Here is a 14,114-nt window from a genome sequence, read left to right as displayed (position 1 = left end):
ATCAGGCAGGGTTGAGGAATTAAAATAGTTAAAATGCAATGATAACTATCATCAGTGTTGTGTCCAGAGGACAGTTAGGCCTTGTACCCACCCCATATTCCTTGGGCGGGAAAATACTGCAAGGTGATTGGTTGGCTCAGCCTGGCAGCCCGGGTTATATATAGCTGCCAGGCACGGCCATGTTGTTGTTGTCTTGTTCCTTTGCTGTGAACCGTTACCTTCTGTTCTAATAAAAAGAACCGTTACTTACTCAGAGAGTCTGCAGTTGATTCTTGTAAGGATTTAACATCTGGCGACCAGGAAACATCACCACGAGAGGTAAAGTAACCAGGGTTCCCCTCAGCCACCGTCAACCGCCAGCACGCTGTGCCTCTGATTCACGGCACCGACTCCAAGCCACGCAGAACCGAGGGAAACCCCAGCCAACTCTTGCTCGTAGCAGAAAAGTCATTTAAGCTCTCCAGAAAGAGCACACACAGGCAAAGCAATCTTTAGATCCACTTGCACTACTTAAAGATACCAACTGGTCTCACACACCTCATAAAATATTCTAAGGAAATCATCTAGATTTAAGGAAAGATCACATGCCCCCAGAAAGGCAGTAAAAAATATCAGTGCCAAGCTTGCATTCTGCCTCTTGGAAGTACATCCCAAAAGGACAGTGCCAAGAACCACTAAAGCAGTGAAGGAAGACCCCTCAGATAAAAAAACCATTTGAGATAAGTGTAATTAGAATGAAGCAAAGGAACAAACACAGTAGCTGTTGCTTGTTAAACCAATTACCAGAACAAATAGACACAGGAAATAGACACAGCATTACTTTCCTTTAAAGAACGTTCAGAGACTGCAGTTAGTCCAAAACGCAGCCACAAGAGCAGTCATGGGTCTATCAAGGTATACCCATGTTTCACTATCACTCTGTGAGTTGCATTGGCTACTGATTGGTCTCCGAATACAATTTAAAGTGTTGGTTATTACCTAAAAAAGCCCTACATGGCTTAGGACAAGATTACTTACAGTGCCACGTACTGCCTCATGTATCCCAGTGGCCAGTTAGAGTCCACGAAGTTGGCCTTTTCTGGGTCCCATCAGCCAAGCAATGTCGACTGGCAGGACCCAGGGGAAGGGCCTTCTCTGTGGCAGCTCTAACCCTTTGGAACTAGCTTCCACCGGAGATTCGTGCCACCCCCACCCTCCTTGCCTTTCATAAGGCTCTATAAAACACATCTTTGCCAGCAGGCTTGGGGCCATTGAGGATTACCTTCATGCTCCGGGCGTCAGTATGAATGAATGATTACAAATGTATGTTACTTAAATGCTTTTAACTATGTGGGGGTTTTAGATTAGGTTTTTAATATAGTCTATAGTATTTATATTGGGTTTCTCAAGTTTTGTACTGTATTCACTTTATTATGTAAGCCGACCCTGAGTCTACAGGAGAAGGGCAGCCTAGAAATCCAGATACAGTAAAGACATAAATACTGTAAATAAATACACTAACCAGATTTCTGAAGTTGCTTCTTTTCAGGAACAGAGATTAACATTTTCCCTTCCAAACAAAGTTGAATAGGGGAAATTATCCCATCAATAAACACCAAGCACAGAATTAAACTTCACCAAAAACCAGTTTTAGACCAAAAGTCAGAAAGGTTTTAGAAACTCACATTTGAATGTCAATCTTTCTAGCTAGCCAAGAAGCCTTGCTGAATTTCACCCAAGTTGGTTCCTTGCCATTAAAAACTGTGGTTGGGTCTTAGAAAAACTGAACAGTGGGGAAAAGTTGGAAAACAGTGGGGAAAACAGTGGAAAAAATAGATACTTAGAACAAACTTCCAGCAGACGTGGTTGGTAAATCCACAGTAACTGAATTTAAGCATGCCTGGGATAAACATATATCGATCCTAAAATAAAATACAGGAAATAGTATAAGGGCAGACTAGATGGACCATGAGGTCTTTTTCTGCCGTCAATCTTCTATGTTTCTATGTAAGTTCACAACATAACTTTTGACAACAGAAATAATGATTTAAAGATGTTGTGGGGATCCCTTTCACTGCATACGTTGAAGTAAAACTTACTGTAGTAGATATTTCAATTTGATTCTTTCACAGAACAGAGTTAGATTGATTCAGGTGTCTTCCCAACCCTGTGATGGTTTCAGTAGCTCTATGAATAATTACAGACATACTTCTTGTTCCTCTTCAAGATACTTTTTTCTCTTAATCAAGAGAAATGATGGCCATAATAATAAAGGCCTGGCCACATTCTATATTACTGGATTACCTCTAATAGGTTTAGGATCCATTATTTAAAGCAATATTCAAATTATTTCAAGACTAAATTCCAGACGGTACATTAAAATGCATTACTTCCACCTGCGTAATATCTTTGAAGATCAGTCTTTCTGCTTATGAACTGCTTCTATTTAGTAGAGGTGGGGGGGGGGGACTGTTTTTAATTCTCTAGACAGGAGCTGCTGAATAAATGTACATCACAAATCAAAAGAAACAGGGTGGTGGTTGTTTTTTTAAAGATTGCATAAAAATTAATAATGCTCTGCTGATACGCTTGACATTAATCAATGTTTATTTTAAAACAACCAAAATGATTGAAAATGTTAGAAGTGTCAAGAGGTAAATTATAGGGAATAGACACATTGAAAAAATGAAATGATATAAGCCAGAAAGTAATAATGCAAATCCAATACCCCACATATCTCAGTCTGCCTGATTAATATTTCTTGTGGAAGGCTTTTATGCTTTAAAATATAATGAGATTTGCATGATTCTGAAGTTGGATTTCTCATATATAAAACATCCCAATAACTGAAGACATAATTCTAAGAGCATCTTCTTATCTGAAGTATAATTATAATCGCACTAATAAACCCAGCCCTAACAATGCTGCAACATGGCTTAGCTTTATCTTGGTTCATGTCAAAGCAAGACATTATGATAATATTTGGGAGAGGGGTGCAGATGTCTTTGGTAAAGAGGATCCTAGCGCAAGGTACATTATCAGAAACATGACAATAAGTTTGAACACCCTCATCCAAGTGAGATTTTAAGAATGCCAGATTATACTGGGATGGGTCAAAATATACTACTGGTATACAAAAAAATATTTTATTTATTATTTTATTTTGCTTGTTAAACATGTACAAGATAACAGGTAAAAGGATAAACATGGAGAAGAACACAGGAAGTGAGTAGAAATAAATGCAGACAGAAGGATAGCAATGGTAGGCACATTAGTGCTCTTAAGATGCCCATTACAGACCTCTTAGGAATGGGGTGAGGTCCATGGTAGACAATTTAAGATTTAAGCTGGGAGGGGGGGGGGTAGGATGTAACAATGGAGTTGGGTAGAGCATTCCAGGCTTTGACCACTCTGTTGCTGAAGTCGTATTTTCTGCAATTGAGTTTGGAGCGGTTTACCTTGAGTTTGTATCTACTGTTTACCTGTGTATTATTGAGGTTGAGGGTGCAGTACTTAGGTTTGGTTGAACTGGTCCAAACTGTGAGGAACCACCCATGACTGAGACCCCATGAAGTGCAAAGGTGTCTCGTCTTCCATTTACCCAGCTCCAGAATTTACAGACTCCTAGCTTCTCATATTCTTATCAAATCTCAAGAGAAAAATATCCTAAGGAACTTGGTTTAGCTATGGAGCCATATTGATGATGTGTGGGTTGGGAATTATACCATACTTCATATAACTTCTGATAAATCATTTCAATAGCTGGTGAAGTATTTATCTACCTACCTACCTACCTACCTACTGTTCTGTCTGGGTCACTCCAGAAGCCAAGACCAACCCAAAAAGAGAATCTAGACACACCGGTAAAAGGCAAAGGCAGTTTATAAAATTCAAGAAAAACACAGGTAACAGAAAATGTCCTTATATCTTCAGAGATATCCACGAAGGCAAAAGTCCATGCAGCAATACAGGATTCTTGCTGCCAATACGAGGCTGTAGATAGCAGACCTACACCTCCCACGGGTCTTCCAAACTGCTGGGCCACAAGCCAGGAACAGAGACGCCGAGAACAAAGCAGGACACCATAACGCCAATTGATAACACTCCACATGGCTTCAGGAGCTTGCCTGCCTTTTAAACCCTGCTAAGGAGGACCACACCCAAGCCCAGCTGTTCCTAATTCAGTGCTGATAATACTTTTTTAATTGCTCCTTTCTCTGATCTGAATGTCTCTGTCGCATGTCAATGACGGCTTGTGCGTCATCACCTAATGACTCCAAGGTACTGGCTGGGGAGAGCCCCCCCCCCGGGCTCTCATGCTGTCCTCCTTCATCCCATTCCTGACTTTCCTCTCCCCCGTCCGACTGTTCAGCCCCCTCCTCTTCGCTGTCCTCCTCCTCCGGGCATGGAGCCAGCAGAGACACAGCTGGTCCCTGAGCAGCCTCAGGCTGAATCACAACACCTACCTACCTACCTGCCTGCCTGCCTGCCTGCCTATCTACCTACCTACCTACCTACCTATCTATCTATCTATCTATCTATCTATCTATCAATATCTACCTACCTACCTATCTCTATTTATCTGTCTGTCTGTCTGTCTGTCTGTCTGTCTGTCTGTCGTCTGTCTATCTTCTATCTATCTATTTTATTTGACTTCTATGCTGCCCAATGCATTAAAAAAGTCAATTCTGGAAAAAATCTAAAACTATAATCCCAATTTAAAAAACCCATAACTCTATGAATCAAGCAACACACATACATGATATAATTTGGTCATGACAGATGTCAGTTCATGACCCCCCCCAGGCCGGCCAGCAAAGCCAGATCTTCGTAGCCTTTGGGGAGGCCGGTAGGGTAGGAGCCCTGCAGACATTGGGGGGAGTTAGTTCCATAGAGCCGGGGCCGCCACATAAAAGGTCCTCCCCCACGGTCCTGCCAACCTGCATTTCTTAGTTGATGGAACCTGGAGGAGGCAAACCCTGTGTGATCTTATTGGCCTCTGTGAGATATGTGTCAGGAGATGGTCCCATAGATAGTCTGGACCTAAGCCATGTAGGGCTTTATAGGTGATAACCAGCACCTTGCATTGTGACTGGAGACTAATTGGTAATCAGTGCAGCTTGTGGAGCGTAGGTATTACGTAGGTGTACCGCGGTACATATACATTCACTCTGCATAGTAAAGTAAGTATACATTCATTCTGCATAGTAAAGCCAAAGTTGACTATGGAACCAACTGAAAACCAGCCAACTCTAATTTTTGTGTCCAATATGTCATGATTTCATAGCACTCTTCCTGCTTAGTTCTGTGTTTCTCAACCTTGGCAACTCTAGGAAACACGAAGGTCAACTCTCAGGATTTCCCAGCCATCCAAAGCCAAAACCACAGCATAGTGCAGCCTTGTCCTTAAAGGGACAGCTTGCACTTGCCTTATAGGGGATGTTTGACTCATGCACTTCTCAACTCCTAGCAATGTGGTGGCTCGGCGCATGCTTTGGGAGGCATTCAATACTTATTATAGACATTAGGCATGAAGGATCATTTACAATTTATTTCCTTCCATTCTTGTTGCAGAGAAAACCGATGTGTGTTTAGGCACAGAATTGAAAGAACACAGCCTAAAGTAATCACCTTTTAAATGAGGTTCTGTAGGTTGTGAGATGGAAAGGCCGGTCGTCTGGAAGAAGAGAATGACTAGGAAGCAGCAGCAAGCATATTTTGAAAGTTGGGGTGCGTGTATGAGAAACTAGTGCTGGAATTAACCCGGGAGAGACTTTGAATCACCAAGAGGACCAGCAGATCCTGTAGATGTCAGAGTCTGAGGCTTAATTTCAGAAGTCAGGATTTCCAGAGAATAGGTTGGACTGTGGCTTCTGCCATCCCAGTCAAAAGTAGTAGTGGTAGTAGTGGTAGTAGTAGTAGTAGTAGTAGTAGTAGTAGTAGTAGTAGCAGCAGTCACACTACTCACCAGAGCCTACAAAACTTTTGCCAGACCTATCCTTGAATACAGTTCATCTCGGACATCAACACCCTTGAAAATGTCCAAAGATACTTCACCAGAAGAGCCCTTCACTCCTCCACTCGAAACAGAATTCCCTACGAAACTAGACTTACAATCCTGGGTCTAGAAAGCATAGAACTACGACGCCTAAAACACGATCTAAGAATTGCCCACAAGATCATATGCTGCAACATTCTACCTGTCAATGACTACTTCAGCTTCAATCGCAACAACACAAGAGCACGCAACAGATTCAAACTTAATATTAACCGCTCCAAACTTGACTGTAAAAAATATGACTTCAGCAACCGAGTTGTCTGAGCGGAAGTCCCTTCGGGACTGGGCGGCACAGAAATATTAAATAAATAAATAAATAAATAAAATACTGTACTGTGTGTCTATAACAGTGAGCTCATAATAGGGCAACTCTATCAATATCAAAATGCCACTTAAATAGTTGAGCTAGTTTCAAACTAGATTTTTATTTTCTTTCTCTCTTCCTTACTCCCATTCTTTTTCTTTCTCTTTTCCTTCCTCTCTTTTTTCTATCTGTTTCTCTCTCTTCCCCTCTTCCTCTCTCTCTCCTTCCCTCTCACTCTTTCCCTCTTGGCTTCTGGGCAGGTTTGGAAAACTCTGAGTTGATGATGATTTTTAAGTGAGCGATTGCTCACTGCTCAGCTTAGAGGGAACTATGGTCAGAGGTGTGTGTGTAAATTTTGTGTTTCTTCAGATAGCGTAGCTGCAGCAGTGTTTCAAAATGGCGTCTGTAAGTGATGTACGTTCCAAGCAGCATGTCATTGAATTTCTCACTGTGGAGAAAGAAACTGTTGGGAACATTCACAAAGGCTTGTATACAGTTTATGGAGAAACTGCAATCGACAGAAGTACGGTTAGTCGCTGGGCACAGTGGGTGAGGCCTTTAGAAGACAGTTCAGCAGAGCTCCAAGGCTTCATGACCAGAATAAGCAGTGGTACCGACAGAGCATACACACCATTGTGTCTTGCTGGAGGAAGGCCATAGAACGGGATGGAGATTACGTGGAAAAATAGGAAGTGTAGAAGAAACCTCCTTCTTTCTTGTGTATAAGTTTCATTGTGTTCAATAAATAATTGTTGAAGAAAAATATGTGATGCATTGTTTTCTGGGTGACCCTCATACGTTCTAAGCTACAACATACTTTGTTATTTATTCATGAATAGGTTGCTACCCTTGTGTTTTCTAACTCAAATATGAAGTATTGTGAGCTGCCCTGAGTCCTCGGAGAAGGGCGTCATATAAATCCAATAAATAAATATTGAACTGGCACTGACAGCGCTGCTACAGTATTAGCAGCTTTCTCTTTTCTTTGTATTGCCAGGTCCTGCCCCAATCCAATTTTTGTCATGTTTTTCAAACCACAGTGTATGACTTAACTTGGAAATTTGGTCTTGGCGCAAGCAGGGCTGAATAGACGTGCTGATTATACAATGGTAACTAAAGTAAGACATATTTAAGTGTTGATAGTCAAACTATTTCACAAAGCACCTGAGGGTAGAACAAGCAGCAATGGGTGGAAACTAAACAAGGAGAGAAGCAACTTAGAACTGAGGAGAAATTTCCTGACAGAACAATTCATTAGTGGAACACCTTGCCTCCAGAAGTTGTGAATGCTCCGACACTGGAAGTTTTTAAGATGATGTTGGATAAACTTTTGTCTGAAGTAGTGTAGGGTCTCCTGCCTAAGCAGGGGGTTGGACTAGAAGACCTTCAAGATCCCTTCCAACTCTGTTGTTGTGGTTGTTGTTAAAAAATATGAGGTAAATATATGAGCAGTTAGTGATAGCTTCAGAACAGGTTCAAGGTCATGCTAATGTGGAATTTGGATTTAAGGAATTTAGAGTATCTTCAATAAATGGATTGTGATCGAGATGGTGTCCTTCTGTCTTGGAGGTGAGATCTCAACCATTTTCCACCCATCCCACGAACCCCCTGAATATAGCCGTTTTTACATGTAACACATGTATTGTTCATATAAAGGGCAAGAGCCTCACCATCTTGATTTTTTTTAAACCCTCTGCAGACAATCCTGGTTCTCAGTGGTACGATTTGAAAGTCTAAATTTGTTTGTTTCAAGAAGCCACTTAAGATTGTGATCTGTTTGTTTCCTAGGAAGGAGAATATTGGCATTTCTGAGACACGCCAATCATTTTCATTCATAAACAGGTTTGAAGGACTCAAAGCAGTCCTAGTAATCCCATTCCTGTTTTTAAACAAATCCAGATATCCAAGTTATATTGCAAATATGAAATCTTCCATTTGGGCAATCATAAACTCACTAGGTTGTGACTTTAACTAAACCTCCAAATCTCATAACAATTTCCAGAAGTGCTACCTTTTTTATTTTATTATTAGAGCTGGAAGGGACCTTGTAGGTCATCAAGTCCAACCCTCTAGACCTACCTTCTAATGTTCAGTGTGCATGGTTTGGGTTAAGAAGTAACGGTTTGGACCAAGTCCATGGCGTGCTTTTTGCGCATCACTTTTTAAAATGCATTTTGTAATTCCTTGGATGAAAATTCATTGAATTTTATACCGAAAATTCATTTTCCTAGCATAACTATTGTGAATTCCTTTGGATACAAGTGTTAATCAAAATGTTAGGTGGCTGATTAAAATAAAAACCCAAAAGCAAATCCCCTAATCAGGTATCTGATTAAAAAACCCAGAGGGAAGAAAACATTAAAAAGTAATACATTGAACATAGTTGTTAAAATCCTGATTTATTGGAGATAACACACATATTGTACCATAATTACGATGTTCCTTTCTCTCTTTTTTTGCAAACACCTCACAAACAATTATTTCAAACATCTCTTTAACTTTGGCTCATCTTAAGCCTTGAGGTTCTGGCTTAGAAGGTGAAATTCTCCTCAAAAATACAGGCCACTGTCCAGTCGTCGCTTTTAACCGCCTTCCTATTATTTTGGAGTAGCAATTGTGGAGGTGAAAGATGGTGTACATTTGCAGGATTTCTTATGCTTAAAAGGGCAGGAAAGTATGTTTATAGTTTCTGGGATATTTTTTGTTTTAAGATTTTTGGTCTTCTCCCTTTTGGCTCCCTGAGGTTGAAGGGAGGTTGTTTCTCTAGGCACATTCGGTGCTGGTGGGCTCGGCCGAGTGCTTGGCCATTTCCTTCATCATGGCTTCGTTCAAGGCGGCTTGCACATCTGTGCCACTGATGCTGGACAGCTCGTTCTTCTGGCTCAGATTCTCCACCTCTGTGGCCACGTGGTCGTAGACGTCGGTCAGCAAGGTCTTCATCAGGCTCCTGGCCTTGACCTCCATCCGCACCTTGGGCATCTACCGAAAGATCTTGGTGGCAAAGAGCTTTGGGGAGCAGATCCTCTCTGGACCACTGTCTACTGTCTTGGTGGCAGAGGGCTGCTGCTTGACCCGACGTTTGATCCGACAAACCTGGTGTTTCTTCTGTTTCCTTGGCTGCAGTTTCTTCTGCTTCTGCTTCTGCTTCTGCTTCCGCTTAGCCAGTTGGTGCTTCTTCTGGATTTTCTTTTTCTTTGCGTCTCTGACTTTCCTTTTGCCTTGCTGTTTGGCGGCCATTGTTCTTTCCTCTTGGAAGCCCCTGCTTGAAATGTTGTGAGTCTTTGCTGGCAAGGTCACTTATAGGCAGCGCCATGCAAATTGGGCTACACAGGGAGACCTGATTGGCTGGCTATCTTTGCCTTTCTTTGTTACAGCTAGGCTGTCATTGTTACATTAAAATGGTTGTGATCAACAGCTTGATGGACATTTCTATATAATGCCATTCAGTTTCATCCCTTTCATCAGCTATCCTAAAATACAAGGGTTGCAAGACAAGGGTTACAAGAAAGTAATGCACCACTTTTTTTCTCTCAGCCTACTGTAATGGTACAAATGCAAAATTTTAGATATACATTATTTGAATTGTCAGGAGCAGTGTTCCCTCTAATTTTTTGGGGGGGTGGGGTGGAAAAGTATAGTGTCTGAGCGGCAGTCCCTTCGGGACTGGGCGGCACAGAAATATTAAATAAATAAATAAATAAATAAATAAATAAATAAATAAATAAATAAATAAATAAATAAATAAATAAATAAATAAATAAATAAATAAATAAATAAATAAATAAATACTGTACTGTGTGTCTATAACAGTGAGCTCATAATAGGGCAACTCTATCAATATCAAAATGCCACTTAAATAGTTGAGCTAGTTTCAAACTAGATTTTTATTTTCTTTCTCTCTTCCTTACTCCCATTCTTTTTCTTTCTCTTTTCCTTCCTCTCTTTTTTCTATCTGTTTCTCTCTCTTCCTCTCTTCCTCTCTCTCTCCTTCCCTCTCACTCTTTCCCTCTTGGCTTCTGGGCAGGTTTGGAAAACTCTGAGTTGATGATGATTTTTAAGTGAGCGATTGCTCACTGCTCAGCTTAGAGGGAACTATGGTGTTGGGGCATTCACAACTTCTGGAGGCAAGCTGTTCCACTGATCAATTGTTCTAATTGTCAGGAAATTTCTCCTTAGTTCTAAGTTGCTTCCCTCCCTGTTTAGTTTCCACCCATTGCTTCTTGTTCTACCCTCAGGTGCTTTGGAGAATAGGTTGACTCATTCTTCTTTGTGGCAACCCCTGAGGTATTGGATATCTCCCCTGGTCCTTCTTTTCATTAAACTAGCCATGCCCAGTTCCTGCAACCGTTCTCCATATGTTGTAGTGATTCACAACAACCATGATTCCCAGAACAGAGTGCCTATGCTGGCTGGAATGATGGGACTTGTTTGATGGAAGTCTTAGAGAAAGGATAGTTTGCCTTGGGTAATACGTGCTTGAAAGAGATTCAACAGATCCTGTAGGGGGATGGCGGGTTCATCACATAAATTTGTAATCAATCTGAGAAATGGAGCACTATAACATAATTCTGTATTCTGGCACCATAGGGTTCTTCTTCTTTTTTCGTGTACAACAGCTGAATATTTCAGTTACTCCATTTGGTGTGGAAATAGCGGAACTGCTAAAATTAATGGTGGGCCGGAGGGGGGGGGGCAGCAGGATTTAATTGTTAGCAAATACTTGCCACTGTTTGTGTTGGAAGCATTCAGACTCAGTAGGACCCACTTTTATATATCTCCTACATCTGTCATGCTTTTGTCTTTGTCTCTAAATGCATTCCATATCCTGAAGCATGGCAGTGTCTGTTGCTGCTCGTGGTGGAAATTAAAGATACAGTTTACAAGGCGGTTGTCGAATCCTGATTTTCTGTGACTTAGAAAACTGCTGATTTTCAGCAACTGAAAACAAGCTTTTCTGACCTTGGGTTAGCATTTTTTCCCCCTCATGAATATCTATTTCATCCATTAATCTGTAATTTGATGATAATTCTAATAACCTTTTTGAGTGGTAGCCTAAATAATCATTTAGTGCTTCATGAATAGTTTGCTTGCCGTGCTTTTAGGAACTTCCTAGAACTGCCACGGAGTGACACGATTGGGCTACTAATGATGCCATTGCTTGTCATGGACGATTACACAATTAGCACATGCTGGCTACTCTACACCATTTTCTATCACTTCTCTCACCGGCTAGTAAAATGCTAGTAGCAACTCTCTCGTGTCATTGCCTGCTCTTACGAAGGTTAGTTTACTGAAAGAAGTCAGGATCAAAGTTCTGTTCAGTTAAAAACAATGCCATAATTTTAAGTAACCCCTTGGATACAAGGAGCAACTCTGGTTTATTTAAGATTGTGGTTTTTAGATGCTTTGTCTTGTGACTACCTCAGAGTAAAGGTGGCCAGAAGCTTAGCACAAGGCTTAGTACACTTTTATCAGAAAAGAACAAGCTGGTGTCATCAATTCATTTCATTTTTTTTTTTAAAAACCCAACAGATTATCAGTTTTATTGATGAGGGAAGATCCATTAAATTTGACATCAGCAGGTTAATTTAAGGATGTAAATTATGATAATATATTGTATTTATTTATTAAATTTGTATGCCGCCCCTCTCCGTAGACTCGGGGCAGCTCACAACAGTAATAGAAAAAACAATGTAGCATACAAATCTAATAATTAAAACTAAAAACCCATAATTTAAAAAAACATGCACACAACATACCATACATAAACAATATAGGCCTGGGGAAGTTATATCAGTTCCCCCATGCCTGACGACAGAGGTGGGTTTTAAGGGGTTTACGAAAGGCAAGGAGGGTGGGGGCAGTTCTAATCTCAGGGGGGAGCTGGTTCCAGAGGGTCGGGGCCGCCACAGAGAAGGCTCTTCCCCTGGGACCCGCCAAACGACATTGTTTAGTCGACGGAACCTGGAGAAGGCCAACTCTGTGGGACCTAATCGGTCGCTGGGATTTGTGCGGCAGAAGGTAGTCCCGGAGATATTCTGGTCCGATGCCATGAAGGGCTTTATAGGTCATAACCAACACTTTGAATTGTGACCGGAAATTGATCGGCAACCAATGCAGACTTCGGAGTGTTAGTGTGACATGGGCATATCTAGGAAAGCCCATGATAGCTCTCGCAGCTGCATTCTGCACGATCTGAAGTTTCTGAACACTTTTCAAAGGTAGCCCCATGTAGAGAGTGTTACAGTAGTCGAATCTTGAGATGATGAGGGCATGAGTGACTGTGAGCAGTGAGTCCCGATCCAGGCAGGGTAGATATTAAATAAGGATATACTGTATTTTTCAGACTATAAGACTCACTGGAGTATAAGACACACTAATATTTTGAAGAGGTAAACAAAGAAACAAAGTGTTTGTCTTCTCCAGCCTCCAGGATCACACTACAGGCCTCCCAAACCCTTTGCACACCCTGTGGGGTTTTTTTTTGCAAACAATGGCCCTTCTTGCACTCATTCTTGCCCCTAACCCTCAGGCTCATTCCATAGGCCTCCCAAACTGCACACCCCATTTTTACAAGAAAATGGGTCCGTTTTTCACCTCCTGAAACCCCCCATGTCACGTTTTTGCCCTCCCAGCCCCCAGAAGCACTTTGCAGGCTTCCCAAATCCTGTGCATTTTCCGTTTTTGTGAAAAACAGGACACAGGGGGCGATCTTTTTGGAGGCAAAAAATGGCTGTATTTAGTGTATAAGACGCACCAGCATTTCCACCCTATTTTGAGGTGTGGGGAATGCATCTTATACGTCCAAAAAATACAATAGCTGCCCATGAAGTGGCAGCTGCCCCTCCCTCCCAAGACAAAAGACTGGCTAGAATCCTCAGAAACTATGTCTAGAGATTGCCCCTCTGTCTTCAATATCTGTCATCTGAGGTCATTGCCTGCTAATTAATTCTTGACCAATTCTGCCAAGCTTCATTGACACAGTACTGAACAAAGGCTCAATTTTACATCCATACTGGATAATCAAGGAATATTACATCTTTTAAACCTGCTGCTGCTAATAAAGATGAGAAGGAACAGTAGGCAGAATTCTATGTCCAGATAAAGGAACTTGGAGGAGGAACATTTAAAACCTCCCCAGCAGATTCCTTTCTCAAGAATTCTCCTATAAAAGGTAATAATGACAGGCTGTCACCTATCTAAGTGGTTGTCCATTATGATTGCTATATCCCTCTTACAGTTAATGCTGTTAAGCCAGGTACTCTTATTCTGTTCCTATGTATTTGATGTTTCTTCCCTGAGTATAAGACTTTACTTTTCTCACCACTGAATTGGGATGAATTGCTCCCAGTTTGGCCCAGTTCTGCAAGCTAGTAGTGCTGGCGGCTGGAGGTTCTGCCTATCTGCCCGGGATACTTCTACACATGTGCGCAAAAGCATGTGTGAAATGGTAGCATCAGGTTTTAGAACCCAATACTGGATGGTGCTGATGTTCTCTATCCCACATTTTTCTATGTCACCAAAATTAGTCTGTGGTCTACTTTGTAGAATGCCTTACTGAAGTCTAAATAAACTATTTCTACAAGCCACTAATTTAATCACTTTGGCAAAGAATGCAATAAGATTTGACTGATATGGTCTGGGTTTGACAAACTCATATTGACTTCTAGTGATAGTTATATTTGCTTCTAGGTGTTCGCAGATTATGTCTAGAGTTTTAGATGAAAGAAACAATATAATCTGTAATATCAACTGCAGCCATTGCAGGGACAA

At 41.3% G+C, this 14,114-nt stretch overlaps 1 pseudogene; it reads right to left on the bottom strand.

Annotated features, from left to right (window-relative positions):
• Positions 1-9,104: 9,104 nt before the first annotated feature.
• LOC139158935 (histone H2B 1-like) lies at positions 9,105-9,578 on the bottom strand (annotated as a pseudogene).
• Positions 9,579-14,114: the final 4,536 nt, after the last annotated feature.

This window comes from Erythrolamprus reginae, chromosome 2 (assembly GCF_031021105.1).
Source record: "Erythrolamprus reginae isolate rEryReg1 chromosome 2, rEryReg1.hap1, whole genome shotgun sequence".
NCBI lineage: Eukaryota > Metazoa > Chordata > Lepidosauria > Squamata > Dipsadidae > Erythrolamprus > Erythrolamprus reginae.
The sequence above is the reverse complement of the archived record's forward strand: the minus strand, read 5'-3'. Positions and strand labels throughout refer to the sequence as shown.